Source organism: Equus przewalskii, chromosome 19 (genome assembly GCF_037783145.1).
Source record: "Equus przewalskii isolate Varuska chromosome 19, EquPr2, whole genome shotgun sequence".
NCBI classification, from domain to species: Eukaryota; Metazoa; Chordata; class Mammalia; order Perissodactyla; family Equidae; genus Equus; species Equus przewalskii.
Window position 1 is genome coordinate 26,801,238 of NC_091849.1, and position 22,711 is coordinate 26,823,948.

A 22,711-nucleotide genomic window follows, 5' to 3' on the forward strand; every position below is an offset into this window, starting at 1 on the left:
AAAAAAATATATGTATATTGCCACATTCCAAAGATAAACATACTTTATGTGTTAGAAGAAACACAATTTATGGGCCTGGCCCACTGGCCAGGTGGTTGAGGTGACATGCTCCACTTCCGCAGCCCAGGGTTTTGCCAGTTTGGATCCTGGGCGCAGACCTAGCACCACTCATCAAGCCACGCTGAGGTGGTGTACCACATGCCACAACTAGAAGGACCCACAACTAAAATATACAACTATGTAGTGGGGGGCTTTGGGGAAAAGAAGGAAAAATAAAAATAAAAAAAGAAAATTTATGTGTTACAAAACACATTTTATGTGTGTTAAGCACATTTTGTTGTGTGTCTACTTCTGGACATTTATATACATATACTGTATCTGTACATTTTTAAAAGGGATTATCATCTTTTAAAAACTTTCTTGTAACGTGTTTTTTACTTAATGCTATTTCTTAAGCATCTTTACTGAAAGATAATAGATAGCTAATTATTAACTCTGAAGAGCAAGGGTCAATAAATATTTGTTGAATGAATGTATAATTTCCCTTTATCACCAGCTGCTTCCAAGCCCCTACTTCAGGTGTCTGGGAATACCACATGGCTTTAGGCCAAAAGCGTTTTGTCCCTCATTAGGGCAAAAAAAATTAAGGATGTCTTTTCTCCTCCTCCCTCTAGTTCCAATAAACCTACACTTTGTTCCCTTTCCCTCCTTTAGAGGTGCGATGGAAAAGAAGTTTTCAGATTCAGCTCCTTCCTGGATGGGTAAACTTGTTTTAAAATGTCACACTTTTGTGCAGTAAGAAAACTCATAAGTGCTATTTGTAAGCTAAGTACTGATAAAATAGAAATCTCCTACATATATTAAGTGAAGAAAAGAGCTGCAGAATAATGGTTAAATATTTTCCATTTTATGTAAAAGTTAGATAAAATAAACATGGACAAAGAAAACAGCTCAGTGGTTACCAGGGGAAGGGGGTTGAGGGGTGGGCACAGGGGGTGAAGGGGAGCACTTGTGTGGTGACAAACAAGAAATAATGTACAACTGAAATCTCACAATGGTGTAAACTATTATGATCTCAATAAAAAAGTTAGATAAAATAAGACTATGTTCATGTTTGCAAGTATCATAAAAAAAAAGTCAGGAGGGATGCATAAGAAGCTAAAGCAAAGGTGTTGGTGAGAACTGGGGAGATGAGGGAAAGGAGGCACCAAACACTTTTCCTTATGCCTTTTAATACTTTCTCATTTTTGAACCAGGTGAATAACCTGCTCACGCAAAAAAAAAAAAAATTTAACAAGAAAAACATGTTGCATCTGTTTCTTTCATTCTTACTATGCTAAGGTTGGTGAAAATTGTTTTTCCTTATTTTTTAATCTTGTTTTCTCTTATACTAAACTGGTGTGATGGTTAATTTTACCTGTCAACTTGACTGGGCCATGGGGTTCCCAGATATTTGGTCAAACATTATTCTGGGTGTTTCTGTGAGGGTATTTTTGGATGAGTTTAAATTTAAATCAACAGACTAGTAAAGCATATTGAATCAGTTTCCTGTTGAAAAGACAAAACAGCTGTGGGTCTCTTCCTTACCTAGAAAGCCTGGGAGGGTAGAGACTTAGTTTTTTTCCCCCAGTGCTGCATTCCTAATGTCAAGATGCATGCTACAAAAAAATTAGTTTGAGGGATGTACTGGTAGCTATTGTTACTTTATGTGTTAGATGTGAAATTAATATCTACAAGTACACACTTCTCTCTCTATAAATTATACTTACACACTTAGGGAACATATGCTTATATTAATCTAAAAACTAAATTAATATCAGTTTCCAGATATCTATTGGAAGGAAGCATGTGAAGTTCCCTCAGCAGCAGGACCCCAAGAAAAAGACAGGGAGAGCAAGGTATTTAGATGGAGAGTGGCCCTCAGAGGTACTTGACACCCCAGCCTACACAGTTCAATTTTCTGCTATAACGTTTCCATCTTTGCATTTTACGTTATTTGCTTTAAAAAAAAAAAACAAATCTATTAGTTTTCTGTTGCTGTATGACACATTATCACAATTTAGCAGATTAAAACCATGCCCATTTATCTACTCAAAGTTCTGTAGGTAAGAAATCTGGGCACTGGGTGGCTGGGTTCTCTGCTTAGGATCTAACAAGGCTAAAATCCTTCACAGTGCTGTATTCCAGCTCTCGCGGTGATGGTGGAATCCCTGTTTACTCACTGACTGTTAGCTGGGTGCTCTCAGCTCCTGGAGGCCAGCTGCATTCCATCGGTCCCCTCCATCTTCAGAGCCAGCAACAGAGACTCTACCTCACTTCAAATCTCTCAATTCCTTTCACATTTTCTGTCTCTGACTCTAGGAAGAGCCCAATCTCTTTTAAGGGCTCACCTGATTAGGTCAGGCTCACCCCTGATAACCTCCCTTTCTGAAAGTCGACTGTGCTGTATAACATACCCTAATTGTATTCACAGTCCAAGGGATTGTGCAGGTCTTATATACTAGTGGAAGGGCACCTTGGGAGCCATTGTAGAAATCTGCCTACTCAAGAAACAACAACAGAGGTTGGAGTTAAGTAGAAATTGCCAGCATCACCGACAATTAGAAGAATTTAATAAAAACAAGTGCCAGATACAACAGGTTCAGATCTTCCCTGTGGCAGAGATGGGCATGGATCTGCAGTTGACTCTCTTGTGAGGAAAACTACATAAGTTAACTTCTATAGGAATGGAACCCGGACATTGGTGTCATCAGCATTACACTCTAAACAGCGTTGCTAACTGACCACTAAGAGACTGCTGTGTTTTCTCTTTAGAAAGTTCCAATTTGTGTAAAATCTTTGTCGTCTCATTTCAGAAGAGACAAACCACCACGCATCCTCTCTCTACCCCGTCCAAGAAACAAAGATAAGAAAACCCACCTTTGGTAGGGATGAATCTTGCCTCTCCATAGATATAGATGGATACATAGATAGATACTTTAAACCTTACAACTGCCTTCCATGGGGTAGGGATTATTATCTGCATTTAACAAATGAAGAAATCAAGGCTCAGAGAGTCAGCGGGAAAGTCGGAATTAGAACATTTGATTGTTGAGTTCCAAAGTCCACGCTCTTTCAAATCATCCTAAAGATGCCAGGCTTCTGCTTCTCTGGATTTTAACTAGAACAGAATTTAGTCTGCTGGCATTTCAACTGATGGGCAGAATGTGGCTCTTCAGTAACGGCGTTGGGATTATTGGTGGCCCTCTGGAACTAAAGTAGCATTGGATCTATACCTCGCATATTAAACACGGAAAAAATCAAATAAATCAAAGATCTAAATATTAAAAAAATCATGGACATTCTAGAAGAAATCATAGAGTTCTTTTGTTACTCTTGTTGATCTTGTAGTGGGGAAAGGCATATCTAAGTCAGACGTAAAACCAGAAGAAAAGGCTGATAAATTCAACTGCATAGCCCAAAGTGTACATGTTCAAAATTACCACAAAATTCTAAAGCAAATAACAAACTGGACTACTTGTGACATATCAAAACAAGGTTTAATTGACTCACATTTAAAGAGTTCCTACAAATAGTAAGAGAAAGACCTAACAACTAAGTAGAAAAATGAATAAAGGATATTAATAAGCAGTTCACAGAGAAGGAAATACAGATGGCTCTTTGACATAAAAAGATGCTCAACAAAAGTACAACCAGAGAAATGCAAATAAAACTCCACTAAGGGACCATTTTTACAAGTCACAATGGAAAAAACAAAACAAAAAACCTCACATTCTGCTGAGGAGGATTCAACCATGCTTTCCAGAGTGAGTTGGAGGGACAGCCTGGGCAGGGTTGTACTTTTCTGAATACAGCAATTTGGAAACAAAGAGAATCCCCCCGCGGGTGGTTCTCACTTCCTGGGGGCTACAGAGAGTTAGAGCTTCTTTTGTGTTGCCTGAGGGACAAATGGCCACCAGGTTACCATTCTTGGAAGTGAAAGGCCTGGAGTATTAAAATCTCATTAGGCAGACTGCTGGGTTGTTTCTTATTTTAGCAATCTGATAGGACCGTGGTGGAAAATAATTCACGCTCTTATTACTGCCTGCTGAGGCAATTTCTTTGGGCTTGAAGACAAAAAAGCAGCGTAACGTTTTCGCAAACGGATAGAAAAAGGGTGGTATTTTCTCACGAATGATTCTGGAGAGGAAAACTTAATCTACCGAGAGTGGGGTTCGAACCCACGCGGGCACTAGCCCATTGGATCTTAAGTCCAACGCCTTAACCACTCGGCCATCCCGGTGACTGGGCTCCTACTTTACGCAATTATTTTTTTATTAGAACCAATGTATTTGCGCTGAGCATTAAGAAAATGCTGAATTATTTGTTTTTGTGGAATTGTATTAAAATATGAGGGGGATTATGATAGAGAAAATACAGCATGCTTTCTGTGCTTTCAGAAAGCGCCCACTTTTTTCGAACTCCCCTCATAAGATCACTTCTTAACTTCCAGATAAATTTTTTTTTCACTTGATAGGAAAAGAAATACGAGAACGGGGAGGGAGGCAGAGAGTAAGAGAAATCACCGCATTAGCGCCACCTACTACCTCGGCTTCACCAAAGGCGCTGTCCCAATTTTTCCTAAAGAGATCATTGTTTTGCCTGCTGAATTCAAGCCTCCGCTCCAGACCCGCTGAAGCATAGGAGGCAACAGCGCCGGGGTCCAAGGGACGTTATATTAAAACGAGCTCGCCTTGGGAGTAAATCTGGAAATCTCTGGTGGACACAGAGCAGTTCAATTTGGTGACTTTGATTTTAATGATGAAATGCTTTAACTTTACAGACCAGCATGTCCGTCAAAGGAACACACTGAGCTCGGTGCAGGCTACACAGACGGTAAGACACCGCCCGGGGGCTCCAAGTTCTTCCCTGATAAGCCCGTTCTTGTTACAGTGGACAGTCTAATCCTTGAGGCCAAAAGTATCCTCCGGGGAGACTTATTACAAATGAAGATTCCAGAACTCCTCTTGTAATGATCCTAACTAAAGAGATATAGGGTGGACCCCAAGAATCTTAATTTTACCAAGCACTCCTAGGTAATTCTAACATCATTTGTCTGCTCACTACCCTCAGTTAGTCGTGCTAAAGGTTGTCATGGAGAACTAAAGAGTCCCTGAAAAAAGCTCCCAGATGGGAAATTTTGAGTCTCTGGAGAAGACAGAGCTGAAATGGAATCCTGAAGCACAGGTTGGAATATAATTAATTTATGTAACAGTACTGAACGCCAGTGTGTGACACATCCCTCAGGTAACCAGAAGAAGCGCCACAATGTGAGAAGGTGGTGTCAGCTGTAGCAGACATGCAAAGTGGGTCTGAGGACAACTCTCCCCAGAATCTCAGTTGATGAAAAAGAAGCCCCTCACTTATTTGGGATATTCAGACTGAACGGGCCCGTAGCCAGATCTTTCTCTCTGCCTGATAAGTTCATGTACACAGAATGGCCCCCTCTAGTCCTTTGGCTGTCCAGATCTGAGTTCTGTCTCTGACCAGATCAAGGTTCCATTCCTAGAAGAGGAGATATGGCCTGAAAGATTCCTGCTTCTACCAAATGCTGAAGGAAATTCAGATCTGTGAGTGCTGGGGCAAGAACTGAGTTGGGATGGGGATGGAGATGACTGGAAGGTTCCACAAAAAAACATATCAGAGATAGAATCAGATACAAAAGTTTTCAAAACACTTTATTACTGTCGTTCTTAACATGGGCTGCACAGTAGAATGAGCTGTGAAGTTTAATACTTAAATGTGAAAGTGAAAAAGAAAGCTATTGAAAGTATATGAAGGAGAATATCCTTAGGTGCCGGGGAGCAGAGAGGAACTTTTAAGAACTTCAAAAGCACAAGCAATAAATTAAAATAATTCTAATGTTTGCTTACATTAAAATTAAGAATATGTAAAATAAAGGACCAAATAGAAACATGAATAGATAAATGTGATAATAGAATATATTTGAATTGTCCAAAAATGGCAAGGGCTTAATATATATAGCAAGAGGCCACGAAAATCAGCAAGATCCAAATGAAACGGGCAAAGGATAGGACAGGCAATTTAGGAGAGAAATATATGAAGACTAAGAAAGATTGCACGAAAAATTCCAAAATCATTAGTAGTCACAGAAATAAAAAGTAAAAAGAGATATTACTTTACTGCCATTAGACTGGCAAAATTGAAAAGCTCAGTAAAATCAATTATTGCAGGACTAGGGACATAAGCACTCTCATGTCCTGCTGGTGGGAGCTTAAACTGACGAAGTCATTCTGGAGAACTTCTTACTCAAATGAAGGATGTTCACATTCTATGACGGAGCTATTCTGCTCCTGGTATGAATCTTCCCCCACCCTATCCACCCCCTCAAATCTGACGCATGTGCAGACAGTACACATGAAAGGAAGTTAATCACAGCATCATTTGTGGTCTTTTGAAATTGGAAGAAACCTTATTTTCGCTATTGGACAGTGGTTAAGTAAACTGTTGTAAATACATCCTTTAGAATATTAAGCGATGTCCAAAGTAGCAGAGTAGATGTACATGCAGCAACATGGATGGCATTTAAAATTATAATACTACTGAAAAAGAACACTGGAAAAAAGAGATGAGGACTTCTGCTTCTACCTGTGAAGGAGTCACTGCTATGGGAATTGCTCTTCCCCTGTACACAATTTGAATGCTGGACATAAAAATGTGAAATGACCATTTTCAGACATTTGTCAGCTGTCAGTGCAGGACTTTGATCCCTGAGAGAAGGGAAACAAATGAGGTGAATCTTACAAAGATTATAGCTTATTGCCTAGACGCAGTTTCCAGGCCTCAGCAGAGTGAGGGGGACTTCAGACAGAGCCAGACAGAGACACTGAATTGGGAGCACAACGATGGGATTTCACAGTCTAACTGCAGTTAGAATACGTGGGACAGAATACCAGAGAGGAGAAAGCTGTGCAAAGAGAGAGCTCCAGAGTCTGCAGAGGGATCTGCTCGTATCTTTGGTGTAATATTGATTGGTGCGTGAGTGGGGTTGAAACTCCATGAGGCTGGGGAAAGAACTACTGGAAAACAGCAAGCTGTAAAGGGCTGGGAATAGTCTTCACCAGCTATAGTGAAGCGACCTCATAATTTATGGGGCATTAGGTGGAGTTCTCACAAAGGTATAACCTAAGTATGGGAGCAAAATGAGCCCAACTAAGGTTTGGACCCACCCTAACAAAGTTTATAGGCAAGCCACAGTTGGATCAAATGAATCCCAAGGGAAATGTTATCTGAACCAGACAGAAAAAGGATCCTTAATGAAGTTGTAGAAAGTTTAGGAACACTGTTGCCTGCAGTATCACGGAATGGTGAAAACAAACCATGAGCTGGCTAATTTAGCTAAAGACATTTCCAGACAGACTTGTGAAGGTGTTGCCTAGCCTTTTCTTGCTTTTTATAGTAAAATGTGAGATGAGAGATTTAAGTTAAGGGAAGAACTGTTAAATATAAATGAACCAGAACTTATAGAATTTGAAAGGAAAGCTATTTATTATTCCCAGCTGCTCTAGATGGAAAATGATGCTAAAATTAAGAAAGGACTTTCAGGCGAAAATCAATTCCAGAGCACTGTCAGAAAACGTGGTTTAAAGATGAAGCCAAGGGAGTGATTGTAAAATCCATTTTTAAGACCCCCAAAGTGAGTTAAGGTCATATCTAAACAGAAAAACAAACTCCTAAGCATCTTAAGCACCTGCCTTACAGATCCTATCCACACAACAAAAGTGGTCGTCCAGTAGCTTTATAGAAAGCCAAGGGAGACAGGGCTTATTTTCATGAGGTTTGCAAATGAGGCTTTTGTTTAACACAGAGGTTGGTAAACTTTTTCTTTAACTGTCCAGATAGTAAATGTTTCAGGATTTTTGGGCCACTCGGTCTCTTCTAAAACTACTCAAATCTGCTGTTGTAGCAGGAAAGCAGCTGTAAATAATACTAAATGAATGAATTTGGTTGTGTTCTAATTAAACTTTATAAAAATAGATAGCTGGCCAGATTCAGCCTATGGACCATAGTTTACCAACTCCAGATCTGAAGGAATAAACTCCAACAACTTTCATAAAATCACCTGTTTTTAAAGGGAATTGTAGTTGGACCCTGATGCCTTGAACTAAAAGGGATAGAGGACAGTGCAAAATGAAAAGAGGACTTTGGACCTCCCAGACTGCTATGGGAAGGAAGAAGGCTAAGAAGACTACTTGGCCGCAAGTAAGTAAAATTTCTTGTTAAAAGGACGGGTGTGTGGAACTGAGAGCCCAATTGGTGGAACCAAGAGCCCTGGAGAATCATTCCCGGACAGCACTACTGAGTCCTAATAATGTAGCATCGTGTGCCCACTGGATTCTAGAATTATAATGGACTAGCGTACCTCCTGGTTTTCTTCTTTTTGAATGGGAGTGTGTATAGAGGTTATCCTACGCCTCCTGTGCCTGTCCGTTAGGAGACAGGTAACTTGTATCTTAAGCATATAGATGTTCAAATTAAGAAGAATCTCACTTGAGAATTCCTCCCCAAGGAATCTCATCTGAACCTTTACCTGATCCAGATGATGCCGTCCTGGACTTCAATTGACGTAAAGGAATCAGACTTGAAGGGAGTGAGTATATTTTGCATGTCAGAAAGACGGAATCACTGGGGGCCAAAAGTTAGAGAAAAATGTGGATAAAATCCAGGGCCTTGTTCCTGATATCACTCACCCTCAGAGTGAACAAATGAAATGAGAGCTTATAAGAGAAGGCAGACTCCTTGCTAGGCCTGAGGAATACAATGGTTGTCAAAACAAGCAAGGTCCCTACCCGACTGCCAGAGCCTATAGTCTAGTGGCATTCCTAGAGCAGTTTCCTAAAGGAAGTTGTCTCAACTCAACGTTCTCACTCTACAGCGAGAACGTTCTTCTTTGGTTCTGACTGAGGCCCAGGTACAGCTTATTAAACCCAAGGAAACTGCTGAAATAAAAAATGTTAACAGATTGAGGTGTGAAATTTTGTAAAATAATATGTGACTAGGAGGTATGAGGCATGGGGCTTCGTGGCTTAGTTGGTTAAAGCGCCTGTCTAGTAAACAGGAGATCCTGGGTTCGAATCCCAGCGGGGCCTTTCTCCTTGTGGTTTTATAAGGTGAAGTCCTTGAAGGAAAATTCTTGTCACTGGTTAAGACAACTTGGATTTATACCTAATTGAAGCCTCAGATGCTGAGTCTTGATGTTTGAGGCACTTTGCCCAGGAGAGTAGAAAAGGGAGTTAAGAAATTATTCACCTTGAATTAGCAAAGTCTATGCTGTAACCTAGAGTTGAACTACAATTTTCTATTTTAAAATTTTTATAGCTACTTTCCACATTTGTTAAGAAACTTGCAGTCTCCCTTAACATTTTTGCTTTTAATACAAGTCTAAAAGAAGGCAAGAAAAAGATAGGACATGCATATTGTATAAATTGAGCGCCGTGATAACCATTCCTCCTTCTTGCATGATTCTGAACTCTAGACATCATTGAATATTTTGGAAAGTGGAATAACATGATGACATCTTGAAAGAGAGCAAGAAGGATGATAAGTGAAGAAACACACCAAATCAAAACAAAGCAAAAAACCTAACAAGACACTGGAGGCAATTGAGACCTGAAGTCCTGGATCATTTCTTAGATTAAAATAAAGGCTGGAAAAAATTCATCAAACCCTGAAATAAAGTTTTCATATTTTAGCCGATCTTTTTCTTTTGATATTCTAGGACATGTCTTCAAAGTATTATATTCTACAAATGCGCCCCCTCACCTTGGTAATGTGCACCACATTCCTTGTCAGGCAAAGGCTGGCATTGCTCTCAGCTTGTTGTTTCTGCCTCTAAGGAATGAGGAAATTGGATGATTGCTCCTTTTCTGAGCATTTGGGAGAAGAATGTGTTACATAATTTCTGGGCCCTGTGCAAAATGAAAATGCAGAGCCTTTTGTTTAGAAATTATTGAGAATTTCAAACCAGCAAAAGCAAAGCATTAAATCAAGTGCCTGGCCTCCTGCAAACGCATAGCTTGCATATCTGTAAAGCTGGCCCTGTCTGAGAGTGCAATTATTTGCCAAAAGCCTGGATTTTAAAGGACACTTAAAAATAGAGTGGAATCTAAAGTGATGGTCAATGATATCAAGTAATTCTAGAAGACATGAGAACTTAAAGGTACTAAATAGGGAAATGTTACACTATAAAAAATATTCTTCAGGTTAGGACTTTGTAAAAGAATCTTCTCTCCAACCGCAATGTTTCTTTCCTGGCTCATGTTATTCTTTTCTCAAACAACTCCTCTTTCTTCCAGGTCCTATTAAATGTCACCTGGCCTGGTGACAGAGGAGATAGACGGCTCCTCTTCCCATCATGTTCTTGCCTCCTGTTGTCTTGGGGGATCCTCGTAGCAAGAGATAAGACTGTATTCAATACCGCAAGGCTGCGCGCTGGATAGCATTCATGTTAGCGATAGAATGCGCTGGGCTGGGAAGGTAAAAGGCGTCTATGTAAAACACACGACATTAATTGATGAGAAAGAGAAAAAGCTGGCAGCTCTTTGGCTTGTTTCCGCCCGGTTTCGAACCGGGGACCTTTCGCGTGTGAGGCGAACGTGATAACCACTACACTACGGAAACCCCTTGCTGGGAGGTGTGGCTCTGTAAACCCAACCTGCGTTTCCTGTGTTCATCAGCGTTAGCTCCTAAAAGTATGGTCTTCTCTCTAGTCAGGCTTGTTACTGAGTCATTGTCTACAATTGCATTTTAAAAGTGATGCAAAACAACCACCACTCTGAGGTTAGGAGGTATTCAGTCCAGAAATTTTTAAGTTCTATGAGCCTTATACTAAAACCGTGACCACAATAAGAAAAATCCCAAACATCTTGGCGCTGACCAAACTTGACTTTTACTTCTTGACGTTTTGACATGACGACGGAATCACTGGAATTCGTCCTCCTACGTCCCTCAGAATTCCTTTCCACCTCCTCACCCAGCATCAAAATGATTGCCAACTTCTGTTGAGTTTACCTCAAACTCTGTGAAATATCCTTTCCCTCTGTTCTTTATGGGTCCCTAGTTTAGGCCCTTAATATCTGTTCTTCGCTACTCTCCATACAGCTCCCAGGCTTGGCTCTCTAAATCTATTCTCCGCCTAGCTTAAAATTCAAAACTTTATTTCCTTTGGTAAAATCCGCAAACATAGACCTTTCCTCTTTTTTCATACATGCATTTACTATTTCTTTTAATAGATTCTACTTTTTTAGAGCAGTTTTAGGTTCATAGAAGCATTGAGCAAAAGGTACAGACATTTCCCATATGTTCCCTGCCCCCCCCACACAACCTCCCTGATTATCAACATCTCTCCCTAAAGTGGTACATTTGGTACAACTGACAAATCTACACTGACACATCTTATCACCCAGAGTCCTTAGTTTACATTAGGGTTCACCCTTGGTATTGTATGTTCTATGGGTTTGGACAAATGTATAATGAAATCTATCATTATAGTATCATATAGGGTGGTTTCCCTGCCCTAGAAATTCTGGCCTATTCATCTGTCCCGTCCTCTTACCCCCTGGCAACCACTGATCTTTCTACTGTCTCCATAGTTTTGCCTTTTCCAAAATGTCATATAGTTGGGCTCATACAGTGTGTAGCCTTTGAGATTGGCTTCTTTTGCTTAGTAATATGCATTTAAGTTTCCTTCATGTCTTTTCATGGTTTCATAGCTCATTTCTCTTTAGCGCTGAATAATAATCCATTATCTGGATGTACCACAGTTTATTTATCCATTCATCTACTGACAGACATCTTGATTGCTTTCAAGTTTTGGCAATTACGAAGACAGCTACTATGAACATCCATGTGCAGGTTTTTTTGTGGACGTAAGTTTCAACTCCGTTGGGTACATACCAAAGAGTGCAATTCCTGGATAGTATTCTAAGAATATATTTAGTTTTGTAAGAAATAGCTAAACTATCTTCTAAAGTGGCTGTGCCATTCTGCATTCCCATCAGCAATGAAAGAAAGTTCCCATTGTTCCACATGCTCACCAGCATTTGGTGTTGTCAGTGTTCTGGATTTTGGCCATTCTAATAAGTGTGTGGTGGTGTCTCATTGTTGTTTTAATTTGCATTTCCCTGATGACATATGATGTAGAGCATCTTTTCATATGTTTATTTGCCTCTGTATATCTTCTTTGGTGAGGATCTGTTAAGGTTTTCGGTCCCTTGTTTGATGGGTTGTGTTCTTGTTGATGAGTTTTGAGAACTCTTTATATATTTTGGATAACAGTCCTTTATCAGATATGTCTTTTGAAAATATTTTCTCTCAGTCTGTCGTATCTTTTTCTCTTGGCAATGTCTTTCACAGAGCAGAAGGCATTCTTTATTTCTGTTACAGTGTTTTTGATCTCTAGCATTTCTTTTTGGTTCTTTCTTAGAATTTCCATCTCACTGCTTACATTGCCCATCTGTTCTTGTAATTGTCTACTTGGTCCATTAGAGCTTTTAGCATCTTACTCATAGTTGTTTTAAATTCTTGATCTGATAATTCCAACATCCCTGCCATATCTGAACATGGTTCTGACATTTGCTCTGTCTCTTCAAACTGTGTTTTTTGTCTCTTAGAATGTCTTATAATTTTTTCTTGTTAGCTGGATGTGACATCCTGGATAAAAGGAACTGCTGTAAATAGGTCTTTAGTAACGTGATGGTAAGATGTGGGGGAGGGGAAGCATTCTATAGTCCTGTGATTAGGTCCCAGTCTTTGAGTGAGCCTGTCCTTAAACTGTGAACTTCACAAATATTTCTCAGTTTTTCCCCCTGCTTTCGGTAGTTCAGGAAGTCTAGAGGGAGTGGAAGTTAGGTATTTGCCTTCTCCCACTTGGAAGTCTAAATGGGGCTAGAATTGACTATTTCCCTTCTTCCACAAGAAAGGCTCCAGCTCGCTGGAGGAGGATGTTTGCCTTCCTCCCGGGTCAGTTAGGCTGTGATAAAACCGCAGGAGTTAGGCTTTGGTTAACTAGTTTCTCTTGAGGGCAGACCTTGTTAAGAAGAACAGAATGTTCTGGTATATTTAAAAATGATTCCTTTCCTCTTCCTTTGCCAGAAGCACAAAGGGATTTTTCTCCCATATTTGCTGCAAGAAACTGGTTGAGCTCCTGGAGGTAAAATTTACCCAGACGACTGGGTGCCCGGGAGGTTTTTATCTCTCAGACTTGTCCAAGCTAACCCTCCAGCAAGTCCTCAATTACAGTTCAGTTTCTGCCCCAGCCCTCCTCCCTGCAGAGGTTTGTGCTTGTGGGTTTCTGCTCCGGTAAGGGGTGATTCTGTGTATTTGCCTGTCTCTCTGTCCACTTTGGGGTCAGTGGATTGCCCTGCGACCTCAGTTCTCTGATGGATCTAACAAGAGTTGTTTTTTTCAGTTTGTTCAGTTTTTTACCTGTTTTTGAGACAGAGTGGTGACTCCCAACTTCTTACATGTCTGACTGGATAATATGCATTTAAATCTATAATTTTCTCTCCAAAACTGTTTTAGAGGCTAATCATAAATTTTGATATTTTATACTTCATTATTTTCTAGTTCAAGCTATTTTCTAATTCCTCTTGTAATTCATTTTTGATTAATGGGTAATTTAGGAGTGTGATGTTAATTTCCCAGCATTTGGATATATTCTCACTTCCTTTTTGTTACTGATTTCTAGTTTAATTCTGTATTGATTAGAGAACACTTTGTTATTTCAGTCCTTTAACAATTTAGAGAAATTTTCTTAATGGCCCAGGTTTTGTGAATTTTCCATTTGCACTTAGAGAGTATTCGGCAGTTGTTTGATATTGTCTTGTACAAGTCTAATAGGTCAAGTTGTTTGGTTAAGAGTGTAGTTCAAATCATTTTTATCCTTACTGATTGTATTTTTATCTGTTCTATATATTACTGGGGGGAAGTATGGTAAAACCCCCAGCCACGAGTGTGTATTTTTTTAGTTTTAGTTCCATCAGATTTTTTTAACTTTTTAATTTTGAAGTAATTATAGATTTACAGGAAATTACAAAGAAAGTACAGACAAGCCCCTTATACCCTTCTCCCGATTTTCCCAAAGGCTACATGACATATAACTGTAGCACAATCAAAACCAGGAATTTGACATTGGTACAAGATGTTCACATGATAGTTCTAGGTCATTTTATCACATATAGATTCATGTAACTATCACCAAAAGTAAGATACAAAATGATTCTAGCCCCACAAAATTCTTCCTCCTGTTGCTATACCCACTTCCCTCTCCCCTTGAGAACCACTAATCTGTTCATATTCTCTGTGATTTTGTCATTTTGAGAACATTATATAAATGTAATCATACACTGGATGACCTTTTAAGATTGGCCTTTTTCCCTCAGCCTAATACCCTTGAGATCCATCCATTTTGTTGTATCAATAATTCTTGCCTTTTTACTATTGGGTAGTATTCCATGGTAGTTTATTTAATCATTAACAGTTTGGGGGACATTTTGTTTGCTTCCAGTGTTTTGCTATTACAAATAAACTGCTATGAACAACTGAGTACAGATTTTTGTGTGGACACAAGTTTTCATGTCTTTTTTATTTGTGTATTTTGAAATTACGTTATTGGATGCATACACAGTTAGAATTATTATATCTCCCTTTTATAAAATGTTTCTCTTCTAACACTATGAAATGCCCCTCTTATTATGAAATGTCTCTATGGTAATACTCTTTGTCTTAAAGTCTACTTTTTTTTATGTTAATACACTCACACCTACTTTTTTTTATGGTTAACTTTTGTGTTGTATATCTTTCTGTATCCCTTTTACTTTACAGTTTTTATACATATTTTTTCTAGGGCATTTTTTTTCTTGTGGTAAAATATATATAATGTAAAATTTGTCATTTAAATCATTTTTAAGTGTACGATTCAGTAGCATTAAGTATATTTACATTGTTGTGCCACCATAACCATTATCCATTTCTAGAACTTTTTCATCACCTCAAATTGAAACGCTGTACCCATTCAACAATAACTCCTTATTCCCCCCATACCCAGTCCTTGGTAACTACTCTTTCTGTCTCTATGAATTTGACTATCTTAGGTATTTCATATAAATGGAATTGTACAATATTTTTCCTTTGTATCTTGCTTATTTCACTTAGCATAATGTTTTCAAAGTTGGTTCATATTGTGGCATATATCAGAATTTCATTCCTTTTTAAGACTGAATAATATTTCATTGTATGTATATACTACATTTTGTTTATATGTTGATGGACATTTGGCTTAATTCTACCTTTTGCTTGTTCTGAATAATGCTGCTGTGACTGTTGGTATACAAGTACCTGTTTGAGTCCCTGCCTTCAATTCTTTTGGATATACACCTAAAATTGAAATTTCTGGATCATATAGTAATTCTATTTTTAACTTTTTTTTTTTTGCTCTGGAAGAGTGGCCATGAGCTAACATCTGTGCCAATCTTCCTCTATTTTACGTGGGGGTCGCTGCCACAGCATGGCTGGCAAATGGTGTAGGTCCACATCTGGGATCTGAACCCATGGGCCACAGAAGTGGAGTGTGCCAAACTTAACCACTAGGCCACAGGGCTGGCCCCTATTTTTAACGTTTTGGGGAACCATTAAACCGTTTTCTATAGTGGCTGCACCACTTAACACTCTCAATAACAAAGCATAACGATGTCAATTTTATACATCCTCCCTGACACTTGTTAGTTTCTTTCTTTTTTAAAAAAATATACTAGTCACCCTAATGGGTATGAAGTGGTATCTCATTGTGCTTTTGATTTGCATTTCCCTAATAGCTAGTGATGTTTTTAATCTTTTCATGTGCTTATTGGCTATTTGTATATCTTCTTTGGAGAAATGTCTAATCAAGTCCTTTGTCCATTTTTAAATTGTTTTTTGTTGTTGTTGAGTTGTAAGAGTCCTTTATATATTCTGGATATTAATCCTTTATCAAATATATGCTTCACAGATATTTTTTCCCATTCTGTGGGTTGTCTTTTCAATCTCTTGATAGCGTCCTTTGCACAAAAGTTTTCAGTTTTGATGATGTCCAAATTGTCTATTTTTTTTTCTTGTTGCCTGTACTTTTGGTGTCATATCCAAGAAATCATTGCCAAATCTAATGTTGTGAAGATTTTCCCCAATGTTTTCTTCTAAGAGTTTTATGGCTTTAGCTCTTACATTTAGGTCCTTGATCCATTTTGAGTTAGTTTTTGTATGCAGTGCAAGGTAAGTGTCCAACTTCATTCTTTTGCATATGGATATCCAGTTTTCCCAGTATCATTTGTTGAAAAGACTATCCTTTCTCCATTGAGTGGTCTTGGCACTCTTGTCAAAAATCCATTCATCACATATGCAAGAATTTACTTGTGGGCTCTCTGTTCTATTCCATTGGTCTGTACATCTGGCTGTACGCCAGTACTACACTGTTTTGATTACTGTAGCATTATAGTAAGTTTTGAGATCAGAAAGTGAGTGATCCTACTTTCTTCTTCTTTTTCAAGATTGTTTTGGCTATTCAGGCTCCCTTGAGATTCCATATGAATTTTATGATAGATTTTTATATTTTTGGAAAAACATGTTGGGATTTTGATAAGGATTGCATTAAATCTGTAGATAGCTTTGGGCATTATTGACATCTTAACTATATTAGTCTTACAATCCTTGAACACAGATGTTTTCCCATTCGTTGGTATCTTCTTTAATTCCTTTCAATTATGTCTTATAGTTTTCAGGGTACACATCTTCCTCCACTTTGATTAAATTTATTCCTAAATATTCTATTTTTGTTGATGCAATTGTAGAGAAAACTGTTTTCTTAATTTTTTTTGGATGGTTCATTGTTGGTGTATAGAAACATGACTGAATTCTGTATGTTGAGTTTTGTATCCTTCAATTTTGCTGAATTCATTTGTTAGCCCTAACGTTTGTGTTGTGTGTGTAGTCTTCAGGATTTTCTACAAATAAAATCATGTCACCTGTGAACAGAGAGAATTTTACTTCTTCCTTTCCAATTTAGATGACTTTTATTTCATTTTTCTTGCCCACTTACTCTGACTAAAACTGACAATACCATACTGAATAGGAGTAGTGAAAACGGGCCTCCGTGTCTTGTTCCAGATATTAGAAGAAAAGCTTCCAATTTTTCATCATGGAATATGATGTTAGCTGTGGGTTTTTCATAAATGGATTTTATCATGAAGATGAAATTTCCTTCTATTCCTACTTTATTCAGTGTTTTTGTAACTAAAGAATCTTGAATTTTGTCGAATGCTTTCTCTGCATCTATTAAGATGATCACATGGGTTTTTTCTTCAGTCTATTAATGTGCTGTATATTACATTGATTGATTTTCCTATGTTGAACCATTGTTGCAGTCCATGAATAAATTCTACTTGATCACGGTACATAATCCTTTTAATATGTTGTTGAATTCAGTTTGCTAGTATTTTGTTGAGAATATTTACAAGAATATTCTTAAGGGATATTGGTCTGCAGTTTTCTTTTCTTGTCATGTCTTTGTCTGGCTTTGGTATCAGGAGAATGCTGACCTCGTAGAGTGAGTTAAGAAATGTTCCCTCTTTTTCAACTTTTTGGAAGAGTTTGAGAAGGATTGATGTTAATTCTTCTTTAAATGTTTGGTAGAATTCACCAGTGAAACCGTCTGGGTTACACAATTCTTTGTTGCAACATTTTTGATTACTGCTTCAATATCCTTACTAGATATAGGTCTATTCAAATTTCTATTTCTTCATCTTTCAGCTTTGGTAAATCGTGTGTTTCTAGGAATTTGTCCATTTCATCTAAGTTATCCAATGTGCAGTCATACAATTTTTCATGATATTCTCTTAAAATCACTTTTATTTCTGTAAAATCTGTAGTTATATCACCACTTTCATTTCTCATTTTAGTAATTTGTCTCCTCTTCCTTCCTTTTTTTTGTGTTCAATCTAGCTAAACACTTGTCAATTTTGGTGAAGTTTTCAAGGAACCAAATTTTGGTTTCATTGATATTTTTGATACTGTTTCTGGCCTGCCCTTCTTGATGACCTATCTTATCTGAGTGCCTGCCCTATGGATTTAACACTTGCCTAAGCAGCCCTCACAATTGGCATAAGCCAATTCCTCCAATAAAACCCTCCCCCCAATATATAAATGTTCGTCTTGATGATTCTACACAAGCTGAACCCCCCAGGGAACCAGCATGCAAATCAAGAACATCCCCCGATTCTTTCCAGAAGGAACCACTATTCTGACTTCTAATAGTGGGAAAGAGTCTTGCCTACTTTGTAAATTTTAAACACTTTGAGTTATAGAGTATGTCCTTTTTGGTGTCTGGTTTCTTTTGGCTAACAAGTCTGTGAGGTTCATCCATATAAGTTGTAATTTGTTCTTTCTTGTTGCATTCTATTTTTTCATGCAACTAGGGAAGGGCACTTGGGAAATTTCCATTCTTTGGACTGCTATTATGAATAGATTGCTGGACATTCTCGTAAATATATCTGGTGAATATATGTTCTAATATCTGCTTGGCAAATAACCATCAAGACGTAGTATTCTTGATTTTAACGAATAGAAAATCTGAGAGATATGAAAGGACCACACCAAAAAAACTTCTGAAAAGATTTCCAGATCTGGATTTTTCGGACATACTTCCTTCAGTTTTGACACTCACAGGTGTTTCCGTAGTGTAGTGGTTAGCACATTCGCTTGACACGCGTAAAGGTCCCCGGTTCGAAACCGGGCGGAAACATACTCTTGTTTCTCTTCGGTGTCTATTATTATTATTCTTGCTTTATTTCTTTTTTTGTTCCTGACAGTCTCCATTTGAACCAAATATAATCTTTGTTTATATCAGAAGCACGAACCTTCTCGCTCCCTCCGTAGTCCGGAGCCACATTGAAGCCCGCATCGTACTACCTCCCCCGGCTGCCCGATAGATTCCGGGGCCCCACTCTCCCTTTTTAGCTCCAGTCGCCGGGCTGTTAGGGTTCCTGGTGACGTTGACCTGAGGAAGCGCCTGCAGCGAAAGACCCCCTCCTGCTACGCGAAGGATGAGACTGGCTTCCTTGGAATCCCGAGGGCAGGACATTTGGGTTTTCTGCAAAGGGAGTTTTCTCAGCGATTTCTAAGGCGGCACAGAATTCCGTTTTGAGACAAGCAGGGAATTGAGGACTCTATTCTCTGCTCTTAATTGCTGAAGCAAAGAGAAGATTTTCCATGAAAATAGTGGCAACCTCATTTGGATATGCGTACTGGCACTTATAGAGAAACTGGCGGAGGAATTAGACCCTGATCTGGCCGATTTGAGGACCAAACTCCTAAGAGCGGCATTATCCTCATGATGCTCAAATCACCTAAACTAATTAATCACGTAATTAACAGAATAATTTCTTTTCTCTTTATGTCTTAAAATCACGCTAAGCCTGCATTGTCACTTAACGTTTGGCTCTAATAAAGCAGGCAATTCCCTAACTCTTCCTATTTCCGCCTTCCACAATGCACCAGTCGCAACTGACCCATTTTCTTCAATAAATGCTATAAACCATCAAAATGGTTGTAAGCTCCTTATTTTAACAACAAAACCAAAAAGCAACAATAATAAAGAACCTCCTGTGAGTGGAAAGAGCTTGAGAAAGAGAATGCCTGTGCTCACTCTTGCATGTTTTTGGAAAAAGGGAAGATGTCCTTTCCCTCCTTGTACCTGTGCCTGAATAAAAAGAGACGGGCTTCCTCACCGAAACCAAAAACGGCTGATCGACTTGAAATAAGGAGTTCAGTTTTTTCACTTCTGTGGATTTGGCCCAAAAAATCCGCTGCGAAGATGCTACGGTAAGAGCATTTCTTCCGTGTCCATTAGGAAGTCCTTGTGGTAGTCAACGTTACTCCTCAAAGGGTTGGAGTCAGAATCGGGGATCTTGGTCTGACCTACTGAGACACCTACAAGCCCTGGATTCACAGGTTCAGGTCACTAGTGGCAGGTCCAATTTCTGTAGAAAGTCATTAGAGGAGAGGCCGATTTTCGCTGGATCCGATGATTCTCCTCAGACTCCCAGGCTTGTCTTCACGGCACCTCCAGGACCAGTGTTGAACGCCACTCTGGAGCTTGCTTCTCTTTTTGCCTAGAGTTTCCCCGAGTGGCCTCAAATGGCGCTTCTGCCTGCGAGGACTCAGGATCAGTTTTGGTCCTCCGACCAGCCCCGTTTAGTATGTGTTTATAATTTTTCCTTAAAGTATTTATGTTTTGAATAAGGAACTTCACTTTCGTTACTATTCCAGAGACTACTCTTGCCGTTTCCTATGAGTTTATAGTGTTTCTTAAATTCCTCAGTTTTTAAAAGAGGTAAAACGTTCACTTGGTTCAAACATCCTCAGTACAGATGCCATGAACATCACCTTCCTACATCTATTTGCCGTCTGCCCCATTCGCAGCCTCCTCAACAGGTTACCCCTGTCGTGGGTTTCCTGTTATCTTTCTAGAGGTTTAAAAGTGCATGTACAATCTGAAACAAACATATATTCCCTCTCACCCCATCCCCATGGTAGTAGCATCTAGACACATTGTCCTGCACCTTGCTTTTTTCACTTAGAGATATCTTTGGAAGTAATCATGACTAAATGAATAAAGATCTTCCTTATTATCTTTTAATTATGCACATTATTCCATTTTGTATATATGCCATAAATTATTTAACTAATTATATTATGATGATAAATAGGTTTTCCCCAATCTTTCTATTACAAATAATGCTATAGTGAATAATTTGAATATAATAATTTCTTTTGTGTGCAGGTGTACTTTGCACACTCATCACATACACATCAAAGGACATATGAATTTGAAATGTTGATTGATCCTGCCAAATTGCCTTCTGTAGCGGCTGAGCACAGTTTCTTTCTTTCTAACAAGCACAACTGAACAAGATCCTGGTAACACTCAATCTCACAAACCCAAATAGTAGATTCCTTGCTACAACGATACAGCAAAACCCTGTAATCCATGAAGACTATGGAAGAATAGTCATTATTTTGTTTGGTGTCAGAATGTTGAATTGTCATCATAAGGCCATCACTTGTACACAATCAATTGACAGACCAGTACCCAGGAACCTGGCTTAAAAGATCACAACTATAAAACAAAAAAGAAAAGCTCTCTCTTTCCCGAACAACCTAGATTGCTGTGGGCACAAGGCAAAAGTTACACTTCTGTCTCTGGTCAGAGACCCAGGTCAAGTCCCCCACAAGACAGGGATACTTGAAATTGTACCAATGAGAAGATCGTGATGGTAAGCTAAGAGCACCAATTGATGGAGCATCCACAGTTGGGCTACTGGGCTTTTGCTGGGCAGAGATTTACTGGGAAATTCATGGATCTTCTCCATGCGCAGAAATATCTATTATGAGAGTCTATAAAATGGATTTACCTATGTTATTTCAAAATTATTAAAAAGACAGCCCCATAAAAGATTATGACATTGCTGAAAATATTTTTAGGTCATTAGTAACAAAGAAATGTTTACTAATAGAAAGAACCCAAACTTAAAAAGTCTGTCTGCTCAAAATATCTCCCCTACTTTTTTTTTACCTAAAGTTTACTGTTTTTTAGATTTACCTCAAGGGTAACCTTCCCATGGGACTTTCTCAGGCACATGTGAGCAAGATATCCTTCCTCTGTTTCCAATAATTATGATAAAAACTTAGGTATGAATTTCTACATGGAATTCTTGAGTGTAGTCTTAGAAATCTAGGTCTTAGATTTTGCTGTACTGGCATGATGAGTGCTTATTCCGGAAGCCTTGTTAACTACTACTCAGTGATCCCACTTCTAGGAATGTTCCTCAGTGAAATTCCAGCTTAGTGCCATAGGTGACTTTACGGAGACTAATCATAGCCACAATTTGACATAGCAGAGAGTGGAGGCTACCTGCATGTCCCTCACCAGGATGAGTAAGAACTGCAGTGGCTAAAACATCTTCCTAGTATGCAGCAGTCACCACTAATGCAGATGCCTATGTAGCAAGATGGTAGATTTTTCAGTGTCAAGTAAACACTAACAAAAACCAGATTGAGATCAGCACAATACCAAAGTTAAAATCACAGAGATATGCAGAAAACAGACCCGGTGAAAGAGCAGCTGAATGCTTAAGCCCTGGGGGAAGGTGGTAAATTGTATGAGGATAGGAAGAAGCTGAGTCAAGTGATCTGACTGGTACGCCCACCACCTCTTTGAAGACTGCTAGTTACACCCCAACCTCCACTCCCCCACCCCCACCCCCAGCTCTCCCTGCCAAGCATTTCCTGCACTCTGATGGCTGTGGGTCTCCCAGGCTGTTCCTTGGGATCCTGGTTCTAAAAAGTCATTCTTTGTAATCAGGAGCTAAATGTCGGGGTGCATGAGCTAGACAGAGAAACCAGCATAGGATAGTCCTGAGGAAGGTTTTGAATTCAAATTCTTCTGTATTTGCCCTGAGGTTTCCTGGCCTGGATTTGCGAAGGATTTGGGTCACTGGGCAAAAGACTTTCGTGGTCTTGATCATGGAGTTTTGATATTATTGGTTTTGATAAATGGAAGTTATAAGGAAAGGAAAAAAGTGCCCCGAATATGAAAATGCTCTAAAAGAAAACACCAGTGGAA

General features: G+C 39.0%; 1 long non-coding RNA gene and 4 other non-coding genes across 5 annotated transcripts; 3 read left to right on the forward strand and 2 right to left on the reverse strand.

The window, feature by feature from the left end:
• Positions 1 to 4,199: 4,199 nt before the first annotated feature.
• TRNAL-UAA (transfer RNA leucine (anticodon UAA)) lies at positions 4,200 to 4,282 on the reverse strand. Its single transcript has one exon. It is a non-coding gene; the product is annotated as a tRNA-Leu (tRNA).
• A 282-nt stretch (positions 4,283 to 4,564) lies between these two features.
• Positions 4,565 to 9,756, forward strand: LOC139077450 (uncharacterized). Its single transcript, XR_011529991.1, has 4 exons — positions 4,565 to 4,875; positions 8,135 to 8,262; positions 8,570 to 8,650; positions 9,536 to 9,756. It is a non-coding gene; the product is annotated as an uncharacterized lncRNA (long non-coding RNA).
• On the forward strand, positions 9,076 to 9,149 carry TRNAT-AGU (transfer RNA threonine (anticodon AGU)). Its single transcript has one exon. It is a non-coding gene; the product is annotated as a tRNA-Thr (tRNA).
• Positions 9,757 to 10,607: 851 nt separating the features above from the next.
• TRNAV-CAC (transfer RNA valine (anticodon CAC)) lies at positions 10,608 to 10,680 on the reverse strand. The gene has a single exon. It is a non-coding gene; the product is annotated as a tRNA-Val (tRNA).
• An 8,075-nt stretch (positions 10,681 to 18,755) lies between these two features.
• On the forward strand, positions 18,756 to 18,829 carry TRNAV-GAC (transfer RNA valine (anticodon GAC)). The gene has a single exon. It is a non-coding gene; the product is annotated as a tRNA-Val (tRNA).
• The last annotated feature ends 3,882 nt before the right edge of the window (positions 18,830 to 22,711 follow it).